The sequence below is a fragment of the Pinus tabuliformis genome, chromosome 6 (genome assembly GCF_031772625.1).
Source record: "Pinus tabuliformis cultivar Carrire ecotype Pingquan chromosome 6, CPIR1, whole genome shotgun sequence".
In the NCBI taxonomy this organism is placed as follows: Eukaryota; Viridiplantae; Streptophyta; class Pinopsida; order Pinales; family Pinaceae; genus Pinus; species Pinus tabuliformis.
Window position 1 is genome coordinate 1886138480 of NC_142292.1, and position 21674 is coordinate 1886160153.

Below are 21674 nucleotides of genomic sequence, written 5' to 3' on the forward strand. Positions count from 1 at the left end.
GTTCTTCCACTTGATGAGACACTCTAAAATTGATCTATTTTGTAGCTGTCGGGTTCTTGTTTCTGTGACTACTCTAGGTTCCAATATGATTTTTCCTTCCTCTTCAAGTTCTGGCAATATTGTTTGAATTGGGATCTTCTGCAACTTTTGAATGAGTGGCCACACTTCTTCATCCTTCTTCCATTGATCCCTTGCTTCGTTTATCCAATCTAGTTGGATAATAGAAATAGCACAAAAAAATGCTTCCACATCCTCATCCTTTCTTGAGAGTGCATTTGCAACAAAATTTTGCTTCCCTTTTCTATAGATGATGTCAAACTCAGAACCCAATATATTTGTGACCCATTTTTTCTATTCTTCTATAGATAATATTTGTTCTAAAAAGTATTTAAGACTATCATGATCCATTTTTACCTTGAAGTGTCTTCCCATTCGGTAAGGTCACCATTTCTTAAGTGCATGTATTATTTCCAACATTTCCTTCTCATAAATAGCTTACTTGAGATGTAGCAGTAAAAATACCCAATCACCTACATCAAAACATTTTTCACTACAATGTTGATCTACCTGTTCTTTCATTCAATTTTGTACCAACGTGGCATTATCCTTTAAAAGTTGGAGAACTTGTTGTTGATGCTCAATGTGATCTTTCACTTCTTGAACCTTTTTCTTCTTGATATGTCCTTCTATATTGAGAGTTTTAGGAGTGGTAATTTCTTCCAATTATTTACAAGATATGGTCGAATTCATTTCTTGATGCTCGATGTGATCTTTCACTTCTTGAACATTTTTCTTCTTGATATGTCCTTCTATCTTGATAATTTGAGGAGTGGTAACTCCTGCCAATGCATTATAAGATATGGTTGGATTCATTTCTTCTTTTTCGTTGTGATCTTTCACTTCTTGAACCTTTTTCTTCTTGATATGTCCTTCTATCTTGAGAGTTTGAGGAGTGGTAATTGTTGCCAATGCTTTACAAGATATGGTTAGATTCATTTCTTCTTTCTCTAGGGTTGGTTCCCGGTGTATATACTCTTCTTTTGATATTTCTTGATCCTCTTTTTCCTCCTCTTCATAGTTTATGTAAAATAATTTATTCTCAGCACATTTATGACCTCTAATGCATTTGCTATCACAATTGTAACAAAGCCCTTTTTCTCTTTTCTCTTCCAATTGTTGTGGTGTTACCCTTGTAGGTTGTGGAAGGCTAGGAGAAACGAAAATCCCATTATTATAGTTATGAGGGGTAGACTTCCTTGTTGCCATAATTTTACTTTCCACTATGTAACAAATCTCTTATACTCTTTCCAATTGTTGTGGTGTTGCTCTAAAGAAGGTGTTGCTCTTTGTATCCTCATAATGTGCTATCATTTCTTCCGTGAAAATTGACCACATAACAAGTTGTTTACGAGAACAAAGCCGTTTATACCATAAAAATTGATCCAGTTCTAAATATGAAGATGCAATACATACCTTTTGTAATAGTGGTACACCATGTAGATCAAAATATTTCTCCATGTGAAGTATCCAATTTACCGGATTCTTGCCATCAAACTTCCTCATATCACCTTTTCTTGATTTTAGGAGCTCGATCTTCAAATGACTATAACTTTGTAATTACGATTCTTCAAGTTTTGAAATTGTGATCTGCAGTATCCCTCTATGTTGTGTTTCCAATGCCACTACTCTGATCCAAATTGGGTTCTCCAAGGAAGAGTTATGCCAAATCTCCCAAGATGTCCTAATTATATACCTTTTCAAAAGAGTGAACTTGTATGAGGTGCCACGTGTCATTGTTTTGACCTTTGGATCTAAAAAATATACACAGGAAACTACAGTCCATCCTCTTTCTATAACTTCTTACAAAATTTCAATATGATGCTCAAAACAAAAATTATTACTATTTTCCCCGGGTCACCTATTTGGAATGTAATTTAGGAGTCTGCAAAAAGGCCAACTTCTTTAGATCATATCTCTGCAAATATAGCACGAAAAACTTTGAAATTCGGATCCAAGGTTGAGAACAATTTCCAACCAAATGGGTTCTTTTTTTAGCATTTGGAGTAGTGCAGAAAAATTGTTATAGCGAAAATGCCACGATAACCTGTTTGGAGCAGTGAAACCCTAGAATCCAAAGCTGTGATACCAAATGTTATGAAACCAGCTCACAAAAAGATTGAGAATATAGATGAATGCCTTAGAAATAAGCCTCTTTGAGGGGGCAACCTCCTTTACATTACACAAATGAGCAATTCTTGGATGCCACAAATGACAAGACCTCCTTTATATATATAGGAGTCTAAGGAGTCATAATATAATCAGAACTGACATAAAAATAATAATGTAAGGGCACAATCATAACAATAGTGGGCTTCTATGGGGCACAATAGTAACAATATGGGGACTACATGGGTACAACAATATAATAAGGGGGCTGTACTAATAACAATAAGAGGTTACACTAGTAGTATAGGGGCCTAACAACTAGTTTCATTTCGTTCTCGCGGTCTCGAAATATACTTAAGAATGAAAACCCTTTATTGTTAATGGGTTTATTATTATATATATCATGTATGTAATTATTTTAGACGAAATTACTCCTCTGGCTAGAACAAGACTCATACTGGGAAGACTCGGTCAATACTCTTTTTTTTCTCTTGAGTTGTAATCTCATGTTTTCTTCCAAATAATGATTATATGAATATGGATCCTTGATTTCATGTGTTATGGATGATTTGTTCCTGCGTAGTCTTATCATGTGATTTCAATAGTCTGTATTTGGTTTGAATTTTGTTTGGATAATATTTCCAGTGATGGATTTTGTGGAAATTTCTGTAAATTTCAATTTAAAAATATAAGTTCTGTTTTTCTCTACTATTATGAGGTTTATCCCTATTCATATGGTACATTTACACACACAATGAATGGTAAATGCTAGAGTCCCATTCCACTAAAGCGAATAATGAAATATATAGTCTGGTTTACAAGTATTTTTCCATAACTAATCAAGGATTTATTTTGATATATATATATATATATATATATATATATATATATATATATATATATATATATATATATATATATATATATATATATATATATATATATATATATTATCTGGGCAGTTTAATTTCAATAGTTTTCAACTCTGGCAAGTTGTGCTAAGACTTTTGATGGTTTTGATTTTATGTTATTACCCTTCAAAACTGTGTATGTGGTTAAGGACAACACTACACTAAGATCCTCCTTAAGCTTGCTTGGACCTTCATATCAGTCCTTTCCTCGTCTTGAGCAAATAATTTGGAATCTATGTCGGAGGAATTTGTATAGCAACCTCCCCCCTAACTTTTATATCTCTGGCAAACACTTCTGGAAAGTGCTCATCTTGCAAGTTATATAATTTTTTTCCTGTTTGACAAATTTATGATTACATAGATTAATGTTGTATGTGTTAAGTACAGTTTAATGTTGTCTAAGTTAAGTAGACTTTAATGTTGTCAATTTTAAGCGAGATATGATATTTGTTTTCTTTAGTTTCTATCATTGTATATTATAGCTTGATAGTGTTGGGTATTCCAGTACTGGTAACTTAGTAAAATCATTCTTCTCTAATGGGCATCCTAGATAATGTTACTAGCAGTAACCTTCATGTTGTACAAAATTAATGATTCGCTAATGAATCGAGTTAACCACCATATCTAATTTTTTGCAAGAGTTCTAATTCAGCTATGGTGAGTATATTTTTTTGTTTATTGTAGTTCAATTGTATAGTCATGAATGAAAAAATACCCAGAGAAAAATACTCTAATATTTGGTTCATAACTGAATCACATATCCTATAACTCTTAAGTTATAACTTCATTTGAAATAATGAATAGTTTGAGTAATTCCCCCATTTGTTTAGTGAATCCTACTATTCCCGGAGAGAAAATTAGGTGTACTGAGTTATATCCAAATTCAAGGGGTGCATACAGAGCACCCATAATTTTAATAGAACTTACTGAAAGTTCTTGAAAACAGTAATTTCAAAATAATTTCTTTAAAATAAAGAATTCTCATGTAAGCATTGACAACTAATTAAGTACTCATAGATTTTTACTACAATTATTTATTTACTGTACACACACAATTTCACATAATTATACCACTACTTCCTTCTACCCATATTCAGTTAGCTCAGTAACACATACGATAAATAAGATAACTATACTGAAGAAGTTGTACATATTATAATTCATATTTCATGCTTCTACAAGAAATAATATGTTCATAATTTTTATCAACTAATTTTTGATAACTTTAGAGATACTCTAAATGAGTTTTATAATTGGAATCGTTGTCATGTAAAACATGTTCCTCTAACCAATGAACTGATCCTTTGGTTCCCCCCGAGCTAAGATCCATTGCCAGAGGAATCAACAACCTCTTGCGATTCCAGTTAATGTCTTTTTAATTTTTCCCTAACAAATTTCTTTCCTTAGAAGTTTCATGTTTTTCTTGGGTCTTCCAACCCACTTTCCTAGGCTTTATCTTTATATAATTTTCTTTAAATCCCGCCTTTCTCTCCCGTGACCCTTTATTCCACCCTTTACTCGGTGCTTTTGGGCAGCTGAGTGATTTAATACATTTTATCCCTTGTCATATTAACTCTTATTAATCATACCATGGGTATTTTTTGGAGTGATTTAAGGGAAGACTGTCTTAACCTTATCCAACAACATTGGTTTCCAAAATTGGCAAGAATCCCTTACTCAAGTGTTTCTTTCGCACTTAATTTCTAGTTTTTCCTTTTCATTAATAAAATTTAGTTGTTACATCATCCTACGTTATTGTACATTTTAATTCAATACCACCATGGGTTTCTATATTTCACAATTAAAAATAGTTCAATCTAAAAACAAAACAATATTTACCTAGAAATAGATGGGTATTACAACTGATCCCTCCTGACTATACTTAGTTTTTTTTTTATCTATCTCACTACCTTTGAATCACCCATTGATATGGTTCTTGTCCATGTGGATGATATTAACAATGAAAACATCATTTATTACCTTATTGAAGGTCTCATGTGTCTCAAATTTCCATCCTAACAAGTCAAGATGTTGGGTTTGATCATTTTTATGTTATCCAAAATCTATGGAATTACATTCTGATGCATAAGAATAATATGACCAAAGGATCCAAACCCATGTAACACATGCTTATTCATTTTTTCTTTGGGAGATAATACTTAAAATGGATTGTTATCCTAGAAGACGTTGACTTGGAGCTTGTTGTCAATAAGTTGAAGAAATATTTGACTTTAATAGAATTAATTTCTAATTATCTTTGAGATTTTAAAGTAACAATGGTTGGTGATTCGTTTCCTAATCTGTCCTTTTTCCTCATTAGCTTGTATTATCTCTAGTGTGGAGATATCTTTATATATCTCCAGGATTGGTGCTTCAGATACATATCTCTTTTTAAATAAGAATAATACAAATCAATGGAATTACCTATTGCATGGTAATCGTGACTCCTATGAGCTATTCTATGTAGTGTTCCTCATGGATTTATTTGAATAGTTGAGTTGATTAGGAGAGAAATTACAACTTACAAGGAATCGTAGAAGAGAGATCTAATCGAATGCCCATAATTTTGTTTTGTTCCAATAGTTTAATCATCAAGTCTCAAGAGCAATAGATTTTAGGTTCATTACCATATAGAGTTATAATATTGAGTTTGTAGTAGAGTTTTACTAGCTATTTAAAATCAAGAGAAGAGGAGTAGCTCAAGAAACGAGCTCATGAAAGCTTGTTTAGGGAGATTGTGAAATGGATAGATAACTTTGACATGGAAAATGATTACACGTATTTTAGTTGTTTGGTCCTCAAAGTTTAGGAACCAATTATTGGGGGTGATCTAGAATGGATTGATTGGTATTTAATAACTAAGGGAATAAGGTTTTTTGGAAGAAAACCCTGTTTTGGAGAGGGGAAAATAGGATTTGAAACTAAATGAAATAATTAAGGAATGGTGGGTGAATAGAATGAATGAGATTCATCATGATACTAATGCAATCAAGAGGATTATTAGTGAGGATGGAAACATAGAGGCATGACGAAAAGAGTTTGAAAGGTTTCAAAGGCGTTGAGAGAATACCAAACATTTCTTCAGAGAAGGGGATTTATCAATTAGACACAACCTAGAGAGAAGAATAGGCGAGCATAATATGTCTAAAACGTTGGAAAGGAAAAGATAAGTGATGGAACGAGGTGAAAATTTTTTGTTAGATGGATCATGGTTGTCCAAAAGGAAGCCTCACTTTTAAGGCATTGATTAGTTTAAGGAGAGAGACATCATCATAAACACAAAAGAGGAAGAAAAACTTGGTAATGTGTTCTAATCATTTGAGATAGAGGAAGGTCAATTAGTATACATGCTACACTCTAAGAAATGTGGATCCAATCCAAACCAATCCTCTTATGAATCTTAAAAGCTTAGAGGTAGTCCCAACATTTTCTTCTACTTTACACATGAACAAACAAGCATTTTTATTAGTTTGAGGTATATTAGTGGTGAAAAACAAATCGAAGGTGTTAACACAAGTAAAATAAGTGGCATATTTTATGTTTGAATTCATCTTCAGCGTAAAAAGGATTATAGTGCTAGTTCATATGTGAATAAAATGGTTAACCAAAACATGGGGGAAGCTTCTATAATTGTGTATGAAGTTCATATAGATTGATCTCTAGTGTGTAGATAGAGCCTTAGATGAATTAAAAGTGGTATTTATAGGTAATTTTATGGAAGACCAATTGTGAGTTTGGTTATAAACCCACAGTGCCAAGGTTCTCTGCTAATTAGTGCACCCTTCAAAATCCTCAAGTTTCTTATCCCTTTTGCAAAACAACAATATCACATAGTAAGAGAATGCAATTAAAAGTGGGAGGAGATGGAAGGGTATACCAAATCTACTTGAGTATGGTTATAATATATCAGGACCTTGGTCAATATATATATATAGTTATATAACAGATATAACAGAGTTATATATATATAACTATATATATATATATATACATACATACATATATATATATATATATATATATATATATATATATATATATATATATATATATATATATATATATATATATATATATATACATAACTCTGTTATATCAGAATCATGGAAGCCTTACCACTTAATACTAGAACCATGGAGCCCGATGTTTTAAAACATAATGAAAATGCTATTCAATTCTAATTGTCAGCATATAAATGTCAGGTGGGGCCCATAACGCACCCAAAAATATTTTGATAAATGTATTCACCAACCAATTTGCACCCAACACTTATGTCTACGTATATTCTACCTTGTCAAACTCGTAGCTCAAATCTTTTCTAAGTTTAATGTCATGAACTTATGCACTAAATCCCTTTAGGGCTAACCCACATGTCACATAATACTCCACATCAGTTCCACGATTGCTAGAACTATATTTCCATGCCTCAGTGTTGCTCCTTCATGCCAACCTGCCTTTAATATCTTGATGCAATAGTAAAGAATGTCTACAAATATTGTCAAGGTGTTAAATACCTGGGTGAGCTCCACTAAATCCACGACACCACTTCTGATCCACTCTTTAAATAGCCTAATGCAATGGAAAAGGCCTTCTCAATAACCCGCCAAATAGAATCTTTGGATGGGGTGGACTATTTCCTCTGCTTAAATATTGTACTCGCTCTTGGTAGCCCAATGTAATCACAATGCTCGTGCATTGGTATTGTTATCACACATATTTTCCTTGGAAGTTATTTGAAAGAAGGAAAGGATCCAAGGTACCTACAAACCAATATTTTAAGTATAGATCATAGCCAATCTATACTCAGAGAGGGCTCTCTTTTTATTATTTATCGTTGTTTTGATATGATATCAAGCTAGTTATTAATTCTCAAGCGATTTGTTGTGATTTTTTTGGTGGAATTAAAGGAAACAGATGCGCAGAGCAAGTATTCAGTCCATTGGGCTATGTAGTCAAGTAGGAAAGGTTTATGAGGATTTCATTAATCACCGAGGTAAGAGTTCGCAAGGTAAGATAGCACAACAAGGACAAATTTAAAGGTTTGAATGGATGGAGGACTTAACCAGGGCCAAGGGCAATGAGGAATCCTTAGCAGGGATCAAGCTGAAGAAGGAAAGTTTGGCAAATAGCAAGGGAAATTAAGAATCCTATACCAAGGGCCAATAAAGGGAATGAATTACATAAATAAGGGAGTAATTAAGAATTCCCAAACTTAAGCAATTTAGTAGAAAACATTAAATGAGAAAAGAATTAAAACAGAGAGCACTTAAGCTAATTCTGATAGTATTATTCCTTGTTTTCTTTTAAGAGTTATAAGAAAACACATATGATATTTCATAACATGAAGGAAAACAATATTCAAACTCAGAGAAATGGTACTTATTTTTCTCCCACACTACACATGAATCGAGTGAAATGTCCTCAGCTTTATTCAATCCAGTAAACCAGTCCAACCTTGATTACAGTAGCTCCTTTAGCATCAAAACAAAATTATATAGAAATTATTTTTTGTCCACCTTACTTACTTCAATTTCTGAAGTATTTATACAAAAAAATAATAGAAAATATCTCATAACTATACGAGATTTATTATAGGAAACAAAATATATCTTCCACATGAAGATAGAGATAGATGGAAAACAGATTGTTTGTTGTCCCTCTATTTGTGAACGTGTTGGATGTTGGAACTCGGATTTGTCTCCTGCAGTTATCTCGGTGATTGTGTTCTAGAATTCACTCTTATCTTCACCTACTAATACTCTTTACCTGTGCTGATACTCTTTACCTAGATTTGCCAGACTTTACCATAGTAAACGTTTTTACTTCATAGATTGACTATAGTAACTTTATAGTATATCTGTCATATTGGTCCACCACTCGTCATTTAGTATTTTCATTCTGATCATTTTCCTGTACACTTCATCATATTTTGTGTACTTAGCAAAATTGGGTCTGTTGGTGATTAGGTGTTTTAATTCATGTTCTATGTAAAATAGGTTTTCCAGACAATCATAAAGCACCTTTCCTGTAGGTAGTGCTTTTACTGCTAAAGAACTAGCTTAGCTCCTGGCCTGTTTGTCTAGTCTCTCAATGTAGTCTTCATGGGTCATCAACATGTCATTTATGACCGGTGGGCTTAGAAGGCCTTTCTCTCTCAAAATTCCATACTTCAACATGAAGTCATCTATATCTTCTTGAATACTTTGAAACCTTTTGTCTAAGTTAAGCATCGAGTTCCTGTTAGTAAGAACTTTCTTAATTTCAATGATGGTGGTTGTTCTATCTTCAATCTCTAATGCATATAGTTGGTGCATATTCCTGCTATTCAAGAAATCAATTAACTGATTTGCCTCTTCAGGCTTATTTCCCAATTCTTCTTTGGTCTTATGTATAGCTTCCATAGCTATCTTGACTAGTTTAGTCTGTTAAAAAATTATCTAGATAGAAGGCCAAATATAATTGATGGAATCAATGATATTGGCCCACAATATATTTCTCATACCTCCCAATGGTTTTTCTAGTGTTAAGTCCTTCTCCAGGGCTCTGATTGTCTCCTCCATTCTTTTGTTCTTCCTTTCTTCTTCTTTGTTCTGAATTTGTGCAAGTTCGTAATTTGTTTCCATACTTGATATTTGTTCTTTGAGCTTTTTTAATTCTGTAGCTTGGATACTCATCTGTTCCATGGCTTTGATCACTTTAGCTGTTTTTTCTGCTGTTGTCCCTGCACTGGTTGATGTACTTGTAGTTGGAATAGCCTCTGCCACTAGCATTGTTGTTACTGGTGGAAGTGTTGGTGCCAACGAAGCTTCCAGAGTGGAGGGTACTGATATAGAAACTATGGGTATGACAGTGTGAGGAGCAGTGGCCAACTGACTTTGCCTAAACTGTATTGCATTGTCCAATTCCTTCTCAGCTTCTTTTAGCTGGTCATTTAACTTAAGGAATAAGTCCATAAGTTCTTCCTCCTTTCGCCTCTCTATAACTTCTGAAGTTTGAGGATGGTGGAGAGGAGGGATTTTGAGATGCTTCTTTAGTGCAGCTATATCATCATTTTTCTTTTTGATCAATTGTTCAGGTGCTTTGACATCTTTGGGATCATGTCCCAATTCTATCATGAGATCTTCTAAAGTTTTGATTCTGATGTCTTTGGCCTGAGAGGAGGCCTTTTCCAGTTGGAGTTGTGCTGTGGTGTTGTGTAATGAAGTTTGTAACTAATGTGCTGTAATGACCTTATTAGTCAGTGTGCAATAGACCATTTCACCTGTCTGCTTGTGCAGTTCTATATGCTTAATCGGATGGATATCCTTGGCCAAAAATTCGAAATCAGTTTTCAAATAGTCAACCATTCACCTCGGCTATTGTACAATTGGTTTTAGGAAGCTCATCTGCATTTTTCCTTCTTTTATGTCAAAAGACGGCATAAGCCTGGTCTGATTAGTTGGAGCCATTTTGAGGTAATGAGCATAGGTTTGAGCTTTTAATTTCTCATTCCTTGCTTTGATTTCTTTGTATTTTCCTTTAATTTCTAAGGTCTATTTAGAGAAAGCTCTGAAAGAAGATACTTTGGTGCTTTGTTGTCTTTCCATTGCTTGTATATGTGAGGTGGACAGTTTACCACTTGCTAGGATAGTCTGCATACTATCTGTCTTTTCAACCACTCTGTTGCCTGTGGTCTCCTCAGTGTATTCTTCCTCTACATAGGGCTTCAACCTTTTCCTTTTAGCAAAAGTTTGATCAATAGGCATACTGGAAGGAGTTGCCTCTTCTCTATCTCTTTTGAGAATTATTTCCTCATTGAGAGAGGTCTGCAACACACGAGGGTTGTTCATGATTTATTGAGGTTGGGCTAGCTCTTTTGAGATCTCGGGCTACTCAAATTCTTCTTGCTGTCCTGAATGTTCCTGTTGTCTTGATGGCTTAGCCTGTTCTGAGGACTTTGGTTGCTCTGAATCTTCTGTCGGTTCTGATGTATCTTGATGTTCTGATGGCTATGTACTGGATTCCTGAGACTTCCTTTGCGATGAAGTCTCTCCTGGCACATGTACAAAGGAACCTTCATCAAGCCTTCTTTCTAAATCTACCCATACATTGTCAACCTCAACTTGTGTGCTATCCTACTCTATTAAAGTTCCTTTCACCCACTCAGATTGGTTGGCATATTGTTCAATCTGTGGGATCTTATGGTTGACATATGGTGATAGCTTATCTTTCTGCCTTCTGTCACAAATGAAACTCTGAGGGTTCTAGGCCCAGATGAAACTCTTTTTTAGTCTCAAATTTTGGAGCATTTCATCTGCCCCCTTTCCTGCTTTCTTGTTGTTACAAATGAATGGGCCTAGCTCATCCTTTATTCTCAGCTAGGCTTTCTTCTTGGTCTGAACAATGTGAATATCATCAGAATTTATCATTTTCCTATAGTACTCCAGAGCAAATAATTGCATGGGGAGATATCTAGGTAACTTATAAGGAGGCAGCTCACACCCATAAATTTTGATTTCAGTATGGTTTTTGGATAAATACCAATCCTGAACTTTGTATTTCTTGGACAACTAGAGAACCCTCTTAATGTCTACAGTGATTCTGGGAGGGGTACCTCCTATCATCATTGTAGTCACTGGATGTACAAATAGGTCAATAAAATCTGTATATGGGTAGTGAGAAGAATGAGACCTATGGAAAAGAGAAGCCCAAAAGATGACAGATCTAGGATTCCCTCTGGTATCAAGTTTTTGTACAGAGAAGGGAAACCGATTAGTCAAATAAGTGATACAGGATTGATGAGTATTTGAAGACTCTTTCATTCTCTGGTCTCATAAACAGATCATGCATTTTATCAGCAATGAACTTGGCATAAGCAAATTTGATTGTAGAAGGTTGATCAGGGGTAAAAATAGACATGTAGGCAAAGGTCATCTCATCAACATACTCATTGGTGGAAAAACCTAAAATGCATGCTATCATTGCAATAATATCTTTGCTTAGATCAAAAAATATGGTAGACATGTAAGGAGGGTGGTCTCTTGGCATATGCCCTTCTTTAATGAAAGTTTGGCAAATTTGGGCACTTCTGGAACTGGACAACTTTGAATATTTTTCAAGTAAATCAGAAAAGGAAAGGGGAACAAGGTATTGACCCGGCTGTAACTGTAACATCTCATTTATGGACTCGACTATAATGGTGAATAAGATTTCTTGGTCTGGAGACATCACAGCTCTCATAATAGTGTCGTAGTTGGCATGAAAGTAGTGAATAATATCTAGGAAGACGTGGACACTGGGGAATTGATATTTGGGTAGGTTTGATTCCCGGAGACTTATCTTATTATCTTTGTATTTGCAATGCAATTTCAAAGGTGTTTCATAAAAGGTGAGGTCCTTTATTTGAAATTCTCTATTAGCTAGGTTAAGATGGTTTAAATCTACATGGGGTGTGGTAACTGGCATGACATCCACGGCAACTGGAGTGTCCATCCTTGGTTCTTGTGGATTCAAGGATGACGGTAGGGAATTCCAGGGAATTTGTGAAGAATTGGGTCATTTCAGGGAGTCTCTAGACTATCGAACAACTTGCTAGCACTAGATTACTTGATTTTCACAGCAATTTAGTCCAAGTTGAATACGAAAATAGGGTTTCTTAGTAAAACGAGTAAATACCTGGTTATGGTTGCATGAATGGACAAATTCCTCTGATGCACTATTTGCATGGAGTGCACGGGTCTGCAATGGCAATCTAGAGTTCAGCGGCTTCTGAAGGTTGACGGTTGGAAGTAGGGTGCCGGCTTGAACGTACTCTGAGTGTGTATGGAGAATAGAAGGCTCTTTTCTTGGTGAAACAAAATAATGAGTATTTTTGTTTTTATTTGGCAAAGTCAATGTTTTGGTGGGTATAATGAAAATGACAGCTGGCGCCAGTTAACGGATGGGACATTTTGTTATTTAGCCAAGGTGGTAAGTGGGGGTGGTAAGCGGAATATATCACACCACTTATGAGGGTGTAGCGGTATTGGGAGAGGTTCGCCCGATACCATTCATCGGGCGACACGTAGCGGCGGGGTGAATAGTGAAATTGCTCGTATCAGGTGGGTAAAGTTTGACATCGGAGGTTGCCCGATGTGCGCATCAATCGTTAGATCTGAAGGTGTCAGATCATAGGTGGTCGGGGAAGGGACCTGATTGGGATTTAATGGAGGGGGCCGATGGGGTAGTAACTGTGAATTAGGGATATTAATGATGTCGAGGGCGATGTGATTAGAGTAAGGTGCTTAACTAATCACAGGTTGATTAATTAATTCCTTTTTAATGTAGCAGAGGGTTATAGGTCTTAATTGATCGCGGATAGATTAATTAATCTATCAATTAATCAATCTATCTAATTATTTAATTATTTAGGGTTTATATTTCAAACCAGGGTGGGGTATTAGAATAAGGGATTTTAATAATATATACAGGACGAGGTGTATTTTCCGGGAGCTAACTATAATAAATTATGTTAATATGAAATAGACATGGAGATGAGAATGTGCTAAGTAAAATATTTCGAAATATATTACATTTCCACGTTTAAACATTTATAGCTTAGGCTTAGATGCATTTTGTCGGTTTTTGTGGGAAAAAGGCATTTTATGTAAGGTTAATTACTTTCCCTAGGCAAATAATGATTTAACCTTAGGAAAAGGGATTTTTTAGATGAAATCGATGAATTACGGAGGAGTGAATGTTGATGAGTTAGGACTTGGAACTTGTAAATCATTGGGCCAAGGGTATGGTCCTTCCAAAAGTTAAAGAAATGCTCTAAGCCCCTTTGACTTAAGGTTTTTGGTGCTATGATTGTTATTTGTGGTAGATTAGTGACATTAGGGGTAAAAGAAAATGAGGAAATTAATAACTTGACTTTGTAAATGTCTCTGTTACCCATACTCTTAAAGTAATATGATGATGAAAGTAAATGATATGAGCTTCAACTAATCATCCATTATATACCATTCTGCAACCATTCATATGCTTACCCACCTACACATCCTACCATTTTTTCTACTTTTATTAGGGTTCACTTAAGCTGGCAAACCCTTATGAAACATTTTTCTTTTCTTTTAAAATGGTAATCTATCTAAGTCTATCCTTATTACATCCAAGGGCTCAGATTAAACTGTTGAGCTGCTTTATTTACTCTAGCTATCTACTTATCTACCAAGATTAAACAGTTTGGTCAAATTTTATTCTCTATCTATAGACATAAAAATTTAAAGCATGAAATAGTCAAGTTTAAACTATTTGACTACCATGGATTGTGGCATAAGAACAAATTGCACACAGTCATTATTATACAAAAAATAAAGTAGCAGTGGCATTTTGACTTGCACACTTTCATGGTCCTTTCTTTTCCTTGGGGTTAATATTTTTCATCTTTTTTGACCCTTTTTCATTCTTTTTGTCCTTTGATTTTTCTTCTAGGACATACCCTCTTTACATTTTTTTAATTTTTTGATTTTTTTACAAATATGGAAAACCTTTGCAGAAGCAAAGGTATGTAAATATTTCAGAAATAACTAAGTCAATCATAAATTATGACACCTATTGGTATAGGAAAATAATAGTGGCTCCACTTGGGGATGGATTTCCCTGGTGGGAAGTCAAGAAATGTAAACCAATGGCCTTCTGAGAGACTGTGATTTTTTCCACAATTTCCTTTGATTCTGCTGCTTTATTGATATCTATGACAATGATAATCTTGAAGCTGTTGATGCCCCGAAAATTGTTGTATCAACATTGGGGGATAACCACCCGGTCCGGACCTTAATACAGCTCCTTTTCCGTTTGGAATGGTGGCTTCGACTAGGGATAATGGGACCAGTTTCCCAGCAATGAATAAATGGGATGAATGAATGATTGATTAACTAATCTAATGATAGGCGAACAAATTAATTTATCAGCGAAATAAAAAGAATTACTACTAATCCCGGGAACTATTGTACTTTGAAGTGTAGCACTTGATGATCTATGTTTATTAACAGGCATGTAGATGACTCCATCTAATAAACATGGACATTTACTCATTCAAGGATTACTTTGCTTAAATAGTTAAACAAGGTGATTAACGCAATATTGCTACAATCATTATTTATATCATCAATACATATATGATCAAAAGAAAAGCATTACCATAAACATCCAATAGTGGAGGGAATAAAGAAACACTGTTAAAACACATACATATATTCGATAATAGCAAAGGCGATCAAATAACAAGTCATATAAAAAGAATGGATTCAGACATAGATAATAGTACCATATGAGCTGCGAGTCACTCTCCAATATCAATTGCTATTTGAAATTCTTCCTCTAACGTAGAAATAATTTCAAACAAAGATAGTAGTGCACATTTGCATAAAAGCTTCTTTGCCAAAATCAGAATGATTGGTCCAGTTTTATAAAAGAATATGCCTGAAGTACAGTAGTGCAACTTCAGGTTTTAAGTCAAGTACAAAACTTTACGACCCCTTCTAAAAACATGAAAGGGTCTATAAATACTGAATTAAACTAACTATCTATGAAACTGAAATCCTACTTAATTGTTATCAAATGATCTTGAATATCTCCTTCTCAGCAACCTGGCAGTCAGCGACATGAATCATCAAGTAGATTGTTTGCCTTTAAACTTGAGCTAACTTATAGCAAGCATTGGCTCCACTTCGGGTGGTCTGTTGAGGCGAGAGTTAAGCTGGGCGGCATAGGTGGCATCCTGAATATCGGGGATAATATACCTGATTGCATCTGTAAGGCATTTGAGGGCGGCTCTTTGACTATGTGGTTTTACCAAGAAGAACCAATAGGTGTCCCATGTTAAACTGTTAATTCCAGCAATTAATCTCCCCTTTTCCTCTAGATCTGGATAACATGACTGCTCCAATGTTTTCACCGCTGTCAATTTACCTGGAGTGCATTGGGAAATCATGTTTGACAAGTAGAGAGTATTATTAACCAATTCAACTAAATTACTTGTGGTTGATTTGCATCTTGAAATTGCCCTCTCTGCTTTCATTAACTGGGACTGCCATTCTGTAAACAATATTTCTTTATGTGACTCTAAAATTCTTGGTAAATTTGCCGCTTGTCCCTGATCAGTATCTTGCCAGTCAAGAAATTCAGTTAATGTTTCTTCAGCTTGATCCAATTCTGTTCTAGCCTTTTCTGTTTGTTTACTTATTGATGCCGTCAATTTGCATAGTGGTTCCACCTGGGCGATTTGTTGACATAGAAGCTTGATTTGTGTTATTAATGCCTTATTTATCTATAATGCTTCTAATTTGAATTCGGCTATCTGTGGAACGCCCTTTGTCTTCTCAAGTTGTGCTGATAGTTGAGCAATCTACTCATCTTTTGACTTCAACATTTGTTCATTTGCTGCCCTCAATTGTGCCAAGGCTTCAAACAACTCTTTCTGCTTCTGGATTGCGCTATGATCAATCCTCTGTTTCTCTTCCCGCAATTGTTGAGTTAATTGATTATTTATTTGCTGTAGTGTTAACAATTGCTGTTCTTCCTGCTCCGCTTTCTGTTGTGCTTCTGTTAGCTGTGCTTGCAATAAAAAGATTTCTTGGTCTTTCGTTTTTTTTTTTTTAATAAAAGACTCACCTCTGATGCCTTGTCTATTGTTGCTGCCAAATAGGCTCCAGCATATTGTGATAGTTTTGTTAGGTCATCAGAGGGGTCAAATTCCTCCTTCCAAACCACATTGCCCGTGACCGTTTGTTTTGGGAAAAGGGAAGGTTGATCAGTCCTTCCTCTCTTACTCTGTCGTTTTACCACAACTTTGTGCCTTGGGCTATAGAAGACATCCAAGGGAGTAATTTCTTCTATCTGCAAAATAATTTGATCGGAGGGGTCTTTTGGGATTATTTCTACTTCCTTTGAACTGGGTAGGCCGCTGGTTCCACTTGGAACCTGTTGTGAAGTGGTTTCCTATGTATCTGCTGCTTTCGAAGTTTCGATGTCCTTTGAACATTCAAGACTACTGATAATTGAATCAAATTGCTGCCATTTCTGGAGCAATTTGGGTTCAATTTGAGTATCCACATTCCCCTCTATGTTGCTCTGTTTATGCTCTTTAATCTGGGTTTCCTCTTGCACTTTCTCCTGTTTTTCTGTTGTAACCGGCCGTTCCTTTGAATGTTGCTGCTCAGGCTCGCTTGGTCTTGTTGCTAGGGTTGTTGCTAACAGATCTAGAGGCAGAGTTTGCAACCTCTGTTCTCTAAGCTTGTTGAATTCAACTAACCCTTCATCTTTGTATTCCATTATGGCCAGCGATCTAACTTGATACATTGATTCAGCCAAGGAGAACAGGTCATCAAATTTATCTTCCATATGATCAAACTTTGTCAATTTGGACTGTTCAAGAGCATTATAGGCGACTTTGTTGGGATCAAATCGCTTGCTAGGGAGAGTCGCTAGAGTTAATGATTTCATCTTCGTAGCTTCTTTTTCTGCATATTTAAAATCATGTAAAGTGTAGACACCACATCTCAGAGGAAAGGAGGGCCAGACCTGCTTCTTATTTTTCTTTAGAGTTTGTGTAACTTCCTCAGCAATAATTTGATAGGCTATCTCCCTTGCCAGTAGTTTGTCAGGTATGTACAAAGGAAGGACATGAGGTTCGGCTTGGCTGCCGAAAATTATTACATAAGTAAATTTCTCCTCTCCGAACCATCTTCCTATTGATTTTAAATCAATCCCTTCTTGGTAAGAAATCTTGGGAGCAGGTTTATTAAAAATAGAATATTGAATGGGTAACATGAAGCAGACTTGGTACAAATGGTGCTTATAGGAAGTCTTCCACCATTTCTGATGGTATATGTGAATAGGCGTGGGGTCTTGTGGAGTCCACCTCCAACCGAGTACAGGAAACTCAGAATTAAAACACAGGGTATCTAGTATATAAGCACTGTAGTAGAATGGGGGAATAATCCTTTCTGAGATGGAAGTTTTAGTTCTAAAACTAAGAACTGTGGTCGCTAGCTTATCTGATAGTATGGTTGCCCAATCCATTATCTCACTATTACATGCCGCTTCCATCAAGGGAACCATTTCTATAGTGCAATTAGCGGAATCGTGCAACCTCCACAATCTACACATCATTATCCCAACATAACAATACGGAAAACATAGAGAATCAACATAGTACTTACCAGAAGTTTCATGCTTGTGTTTCACCGGATTTTGTCTCCATTCACGAACGGGTTTGGATTCAGTTTCGTTCTCATTTTAGAATTTCTCCAGAAATGCCTTGTTGTATTTTTTCTCTGGCTCATGCAAATGATAATTTGCCTCAAATCATCAGCCTTGAATGAACCGAAGATTCTCCCATCTCTGGTGCAGAAAGTTCTGTCTGTGATTGGGATTTCCTCAATTGCCCACTTTACTACATCCGTATATGGGAGAATTTGTTCCCGAGCCGCTATCCGATGAAGGAAAGAGTCGGCCAAGTCTTTCAAAGTACCATCAGATTTTCTACTGGAACCCGCTGTAGCTTGTACTGCTGTCACCTTTGGTTCTTCGGCTTCGATCAAATTATAGGTACTTTGCCAAGTGGTCTTGGCAAGTCCTAAACATGTAGTATCAGATATTAATCCTTTCTTTTTATTTGCTGGATCAGCGACGGCTTGTCCTGTGGCTGGTGTAGTGGAAGTGACTGTGGTTTTCTTAGACTTCTTCCCCATTCTGCTTGAATCTATTACTTTGGAAGAATTCTGCACAGTAGTGGAAATAAGCGTAACACAGAGAATTGGTAGTGAAAACCAAATACGAGTGAGATATATTGATAAATGCATGATGAGGGATTAACTTAAAGTGGCCGCAGATACAATCTATGAGAAGATTTTTTAAGCTCACTATTTCATTAAATGGCCATTAAAACTTGCCAATCCTTTAAATGCTCATCATATCTCTTATCGGCCGCATGATTTGTTTAAGCGTGCCTTGGACATTTTGGCAGTTGAGCGCAGATGAATTGCTTATGAGAAGATAAGGCCTTTAATACGAATTAATCGTAATATCCCCGCTTTATCAATCCTTTGAAATTCGCGCTTTTGTCTTTATCGCAATCAGCAATCGGGAAGACTTAAATCGTTATATTGGTTCCCTTTGGAATCCCCGATCACCGATAGCGATATCACATCGGATTGGGAGTATTACTTGAGAACTTTGAAAGGCGTGCATGGTGCATCTCCGATCGCCGATAGCAATATCGCATCGCATCGGAGCGAAAGGAACTTTATCGCATCGCATCAGGACTAAAAGGGGCTTTTGTTATACTGACTTGTTATTGCCGATATCCGATAGCCTATTGCATGTTATCACATCGGAGAAAACCAATGGGTCTTTAAAGTATGCCTCCTTTGTTATTGCGATATGCGATCTTGCGATCGCTTTATCGCAATGATAAAAGATTAATCATTTATATTATAAGACCAAAAATTGGTTTATCGAAAAGGTTTTATAATGTTTTCACTTTATTCTTGGACCCTTTTGAATAATACAAAGTTGATACCAATTAAAATAAAAAGGGACCCATTTCATATTATAGTTTTGAGAATAAAAATGATATGAAATGGGGGATTGTTGTAGAGCACAACAATTGGTGATTCGCTGGAAGAAACAGTTATCTCTGAAAAGTATGAAATACTTAAACTCTTTCCAAAATAGAAATTTCATCAAAGGGGAAAATTCTAATATAACTAGGTATATATGCATTCCAAATAAAATGAAACTATCTTTGCTAATTTCCTCTCTTGTTTAAATTAGATACATTCTAAGTTTTTAAATTGGCCTCTATTGGTTGATAATGATAAAACAGAAAACCTTTCCAAATCAGCTTTTAGAATTGACTCCTTTGTCACAGGTAGAGCCTCTGCTGCCAGCAAACGTTCATAGTTTCGACAGGGATACCTTTTAACCATGTTATTGTCCATTATCCCATCCATTTCAGAGTATGATTAACAGAATGAATTGAAAACACGCTTTTCATATTTTGCATTTCTTTTCTACTTTTATGTTATTTTGTAAGATAAAAAGCCATTGTCCTGGTTTGGTGGCCAGCTGAGTGACGATGCCATTCACTGGTAGTAATCTAACCGAACAAGCTGGCTCGTGATGAGACCCCTTGTCTTATAATTCTAAGCCATTACCCTGTTTTGGTATGTAGTATTGGTAATGTCGGTTAAACTATCTCCCTATGATCATGATAAGCAAGCTTGTAATAAGACCTCTTATCTTTTATTTCAAATATTTTAGAATTACACTCTGAGTAATCATAAACTTTGGTGAGTGGGATGGACAATTTTCTACTTAAGAGTAAATGGATGACAGGGTAAGAGTTGAAGATGCTGAAGTTGCATTAGTTCCTATTTTGATATTAATAACCTTTTGTGACCAATTTGAAAACCTAAAATGATTTACAATATTTCTAAACTTGGAGAAGTGTTCACAAAAATTGAAGTGTGGTTTCAGAATGCAATTATACCTAGTTTCTTAGAAATTATCCCTTTTGTCTAAGACTTCTATTATTTTAAAAGAAAATATCAACACTACCTGTTTTGAGCAATTTTTAAATACAGCAAAGGTCAATGGTAGATACCTTACAACTTTATTTCCTAATGGTCCTATAAACTACAAAATTCTATTAAACTAAAAAGGAGAAGGGGTTACCTCCTCAATTAAAGAATTTCTTTAAGATAAGGCCATTAACAGGGAGAGAATCTCTCAAACCTGATAAATTTTTTAATATGAAGGTCGAATGGCCTATCTTCTCACAGATCTGAAATGGCCCAAGCCACATCTTTTGGAACTTGGTGTGTTTTCCCTTGTCCTCATGGGCTTTGTCCCATTTCACAACCAAATCACCGACTTGAAATTGTTTTGAACCGGATGAGACTAAATCAAAGGATGACTTGATGATTTGCTGATGTTTTGCATGAATAACCTTGGCTTTTTCTCTTTCCTCTTCTAATTTTAAAATTTGGTCATGTCTAAGTTGAATAGAAGAAGAAGGGCTTTCCTCAATAAACTGTACTAGGGCTAGAGAAGGAAGAACAAGATTTGTTGGTAGTACTGCTTTTTTTCCATATAGAAGGTTGAACGGGGAAGATCCTATGGAAGCCTTTTGCGTTATCCTATCAGCCCATAGTGCGAATATTAAGGATTTGTGCCATTTTTTATGATTCTGTTTGATGGTTCGCTTAATAATTTTAATTTGATTTTTATTTGTAGACTCTGCTAAACCATTACCCTGGGGATAGTAATTAGCAGAATATTTTAATTTAAATCCTCTTTTAATAGTGAAATCAAACATAGCATTACCTGAAAAGTAAGATGCATTATAAAAAACAAGAGCATTTGGGACACCAAACCTGGTAATGATGAATTGATATATGAATTCAATGATTGCCTCAGAATTTGTTGTCTTCTAAGGAATTGCTTCAACCCATTTAGTAAACTAATCAGTAGCAGTAAGGAGATACTTATGCTGTTTGGAAGAATAAGGAGTAATTTCCCCAATGATATCCAATCCCCATTGCTCAAATGGCTGTTCAATGTTGACTAATT